At 40.9% G+C, this 5,174-nt stretch overlaps 1 long non-coding RNA gene across 1 annotated transcript in view; it reads left to right on the forward strand.

Moving 5' to 3' along the window:
- The window catches only part of LOC103132858 (uncharacterized), a 6,231-nt gene extending 1,410 nt beyond the window's left edge, over positions 1-4,821 (forward strand). Inside the window, exon 2 of the long non-coding RNA XR_475650.2 lies at positions 4,390-4,821. This is a non-coding gene — a long non-coding RNA (uncharacterized LOC103132858). The remainder of the gene's footprint in view (positions 1-4,389) is intronic.
- The last annotated feature ends 353 nt before the right edge of the window (positions 4,822-5,174 follow it).

The raw sequence follows: 5,174 nt of genomic DNA on the forward strand, positions 1-5,174 counted from the left end.
CGAGGAATTTTAGTAATCGAGGCACTCGAATCATTCGAGGAATCGTTTCAGCCCTAGTTGTGTGTGTTGTTATTGTGTCCTGCAAACTTTGCTTTAATTCTACCTTTTTCTATTTAATCATAAAAAATCATAGTCAGACAGAAAGAGAGTCATGAAACAGGAATAACAGGTTTCCTGAAGAAAGAGGAAGAAAGCTTCCAGCCTGCATGTGTATAAAATAGTTCAGACTATTCCTTATTTCAAAGCACTAAAGGTTTAAAGAATAAAATCTAAACATTTTGAGTAATTGGATAAAACCCAGAGTAAAATACTTAAATTAATAATAATAACTTAGAAATAAGCCAATAACTAATATTGGTTTAACCAGTGGTTGACATTAGTTTGATTATAAGAATATTTGCACTTACTCTCTTACACTTGTGGAAATACTTACAGGTGAAAGTAACTGTAACATGGTGTCAAATAATTAGATTTTCATTAATGTCTGTAATAACTCACATTATGATTATAATAAGAGTAACTAATAAGTAATGATTATAATGTTATAAATGAATGCTAAATCAGAGAAATTAAAAGGTCATAAATGTGATTTTGACATTGAACTTGAAATGATGTAAAATGTGTAACTGTAATTAAAGGTCACTGATGTTGTGTTGGAGGTAGATGGTAGGTGAAAAGTCAGGGGGAAAGAGGAACTGACGGGAGAGCAGAGATGACCAAGGCCTTATTGTTGAACTTAAACTTTCCTAAGAAAAGGTTGGACAGGCAACAGATGTAGGAGAACTGTTGAGCAACTCAGGGTCATTAGAACAGACATCATGTTACAATGTCTCCAAGACGGTGATGGATATGAGATCATCGGTCCAAGTAGTCGGCCAATGAGACAGACACAGCAACAAAACTAGCCAATGCAAATGCACCAAAAGGGTGGATAAACCCTTTACAAGGTGGGTGCAAAAGAGGAATCTTTGGTTTGATCCTTCAGGCAGCTTCGAGCCAAGATCGAGATGGACAAAGAACTCTGCAGCTGAAGAAGAGCCGGGGCCACAGAGCCAAAGACTGTTCTGCACATGGGGACCAACCAGTTAGCCCCGCAACATCTGGCTTCAAATTGCACTTCTCTCACCAGCTGGGTTCAGACCCCAAAGACAAAGACCAAGTCAAAGATGAAGACAAAGGCAAACACCAAGGCAAAGAGGAAGAACTGGTGCGTTCCTCACATGAGACCAGCTCGTCTACATCTCAATGGACCAGAAAGATCATGAGACGAAGAGAAAGGAGCTACAGAGCAGCTCGACAAGAAGTTGAGGACTGCTACACACAAGAGGAAGTCATTCTAGGACCTGAGACCTGCTGCTCTAAGTCAGTACTCTTCCTGCCAGCACCCAAGTCCTGTGTGACCTCGCCATCGAAGCAGAGATGGAAGCTCATCAGACCTGCAGGGACGTATGCCCTCATCGACCAGCGCTATGAGCCTCCTGCTGCAGCAACACCTCCTTCATCATCAGGCCAGTTCTGGGGTTCAAGATGCCAAACTCCGTTCGTCTCTCTGAAAGTTTCCCTAACCCTAACCCTATTAGGGAAAGATAGGCTAGATTATTGATTTTACTTATTTGATTATTTTTGCTACTGATTTAAGCTGTACTGACCCTTGCAAAATTGCCTTACTAATAAAATGCTTAATATTAAGAAAATCTAAAAGATGATGCGGACATTCAATTAATGAGTCACCTTAAAGTTCTTTGATGGTTGTAAAATAGCTACGAAGTTTGATTCTAGGAGGGAAAAGTGGAAAATGTTTTATAGGTTGCTTTTGGCCCAAAATTGAAACAACACCCTTGGGTCTCGCCCGAGTCACTAAAACCAACCTGGTTCAGTAACAAGTGCAAGTTGTAATAAAGCGAAAGAGCGACTGTTAACAGGTGTGCTCTGTGAAACTAGTTGATTGCAGGCTGCTCAATCTGGCTAATTCACAGGGTGAGAAAGGGTGGGACATCTGGATGGAGGTCGTCAGAAACCAGGCTAGTCTTTCTCGACGCCAGCTTAAACAGAGTTTACTTCAGTTCTGGACAGGGTAAATCCCGGCAGATTTAGGAAACTCAATTCACCCGTTAGACGGAGAGCTGGGAGCAACATCTCCCTCCTTTGACAAGGGGAAGTATAGAGAGTGAGAGAGAAGGGGGGGTGTTGCGCAACAACAAAATTGGCGCCCAACGTGGGGCTACACGTGAGGAACTGGTCGAACAAAACCTTTAGACATCCCTTCAGACCGTCCGATGCAACTGCGAGACTGAGTATGTGGTCAATACGCAAGGCGCCGAGGGCAGCGGATGGAAGGGTTGTTCATCAACAAACACATTACCCGGGGGTTCAGTCTGGATGGATGTAGTAGGCCCCATGGATAATAGAAAAGAGAGCTGAGGAGTACCTCTTGGTGCTGATGGACATGGTGTAACAGTGACAGCTGTAGAAGAGCAGGTCTTCCTCTGCAGAGGAACTCCGTTCACGTCACGGAAAGCAGGGAGGCGAAGGCAGTTCTTTTTTGCCCAGAGAGGAAAAGGGGAAGTTGCAGTTTACAGTGTCATTGAAAACAAGGCAGAAAGTTTGGATTAAAGCTCAAGATCGGCCTGCAGCCACGGTGATCAAGCTGAAATTCAACGGAATGGATTTTGTGAAGCAAGTACTGAACTGCAAAACAGTACTACTGATGAAGAAAGGGGGCCACGAGGTCAGTGCTCAAGCCAGTTCTTAGCTAAAGTGAACCAGAACATTGCAAGAATCAAGCAACATGCCATCCTGTGTTAGACTGGGCACTATTACAGGATGATTGCTGTTCAAAGAACAACTTCAAGGCTTTGACTGGGAGGTCCCTGAAGAAATTGGATTATGCTAAAGAAGAACTCCTGTCACAAACGGATGGATTAAACTGGAAAAGGGGCTGAAGTCGTGAGGAGGGAGTGGCGTCATAGACAACCACCAAGATCAACCCTGCAACAAAGCATTGAAGTCACACCCAACACCTGGAAGAGGAAGGGTCAACACTTTCCTCCCAGGCAACTGTTTCATCCTGATGTTCACAGCACTTGTCCTGGATATTCAGCGCTTTTGTAAGTTTTGATGAGGAAGCCCAAAGACTGCAGTTTTAAAATTGGACAATTCCTGTTGCCTCCGACAACTCCAGTACCCCTTTGACGACCCCCAGCTATGGAAAAGGATTATGATTTATGATTGTGGATAAAGCGTCATGCTGCTTATGCTTTTTTGCTTTGCTCTACTGAACTTCCAGAGTCTTTTTTTGGGGGGGGGGCTGCCTCAGTCCGTCAGCCCATCAACCTGTCCCTAAGGAATCTTCCACATCCTGAAGAACCGACAGTTCATCCAGCTGAGGATTTTTTGTCACTGTTAAAGGATCAGAGCGACCCGGGTTCTCTTCGACATTCGTCACTTCCTGGGAGACATCAAAACTCCAAGGAGGGGGTGTCAGAGAGCAGTGGAGTTTTGAAGACTGCTGAGTTCTTGGTGACGACTGAGGATCTGCATCTTCACATCCCAGAGGACCATCTTCTCTTTCCAGAGGATGAGGACGCAGACCTGCAAGAGGGTGTTGGGTTCCCAGCATGTGAAAGGTCTGACCTCGAGCAAGGGGTGGTCAAGAAAAGTCGAGCTCATCCCACTTCCCCATGCTGGAGATTTTAGTTTAATAATAACAATGAATAAAGTTACCTTTAAAATTGAGTACACAGGTGACATCAAGCCCCAACAGTAGAGTCAGACGGTAATAAAATTAATTCAAAAAAGTATTCAGATTTTAACATGCATTTTCTACTTACTAAATATTTCAGTTTACTCTTTCTCAGTATCTTCAGTGTTACACCTCTGAAATATTTTTGCAGTTTATCTTATTGTGATACAGAAACTGTTTCACTTGAACATTTAATTTCCTGAGATATCGTCAGTTTATTTTCAATTAAAACTCTTTTTTAGATTTCATGGCTTATTGGGTTTTGATTATGTTGTCTAGGTAAATATCATCACTTACTCGTATTTTTGTTTTATTTTTGTTTTTCAGGCTTGCCTCATAAGTGATTGGGTGGTAAGTGTTGCTTTTAAGGGCCAGGTGTGTTTGGCTAAATATATTTGTCAGTTTATTTATTGGTTTTATTAAATTTATTAGTTTTAAAACTAATGCATGCTTATGTGTTGATAATGGTACATTGTAATTAAAATACAGAAATTACCACCAACATCCTGGCAGAAGTAATAAACAAGTTTATATTAGAGCTTTTCTTTTTGCATCTGGAACACATGCAAAAAGCAAATTACCAAATTTGCTTTATTCCCCGTTATGTTAACGTTCAGTTATTTCTCCCTTTTTCATCCTCACTGCAGCTGGAGCTGGACTGGAGTTCTGTTTGGCTTTAGTGGCTTCCAGGATGGAGACGTCGACTGAGCTAAAGTGGCTAACAATGCAATATTTTCCCTCTCCCATTATAAACTTAGCTTTTCTTCAACATGGAAAATACTCCTACATCAGTAGCTCTGTTTGTTATTTTGACATCAATGCTTACCTGGTGGCCAATTGATCCTCTTAACCACTGAATGTATCAGAACCACCTGGACTGAACTGGTTTCGTCAGAGGGAGCCAAGACTTCTCGATAAAATGACTTCCAGTATTTTAAGATGTTCTTCTGGTAAAATTGCATCTTTATGATGCTAATATGACTGCATTCTCATAATTAAAAATACTTGTAACCTGGCCATAACACTCCTTTATACAACTCACAAGAGGAATGATAGAAATAAAGCCACTTTGTGAAAGTATTTTCTGTATTTTGTTTTAGAAAAGATATTGAGGGTGACTAAAACTAAATCTGTTATGAAAAAACTGTTCAGTCATATCATCCAGCCTTATTCAGTATATTATTGAATTATTTTACTAACTGCATATTACTTCATATTCAGATTTCTTTGCTGGTATTACTTGAAAGCGTTTAATTTTAATATCTCGCTTGAAGGCCGAATTACATGCAAATACTTCACATGTTACAACTGAGATAAGGGAAAAAGGCTTGTGAAATGTAGATTATTACAAAAGAGATTACATTTTATTGTAAGTCCAAACAGTATAACAAAATGAACACTGAATATATATAATACACTTCCCAGCAGTTAC

The sequence above is a fragment of the Poecilia formosa genome, unplaced genomic scaffold (assembly GCF_000485575.1).
Source record: "Poecilia formosa unplaced genomic scaffold, Poecilia_formosa-5.1.2 Scaffold1415, whole genome shotgun sequence".
NCBI classification, from domain to species: domain Eukaryota; kingdom Metazoa; phylum Chordata; class Actinopteri; order Cyprinodontiformes; family Poeciliidae; genus Poecilia; species Poecilia formosa.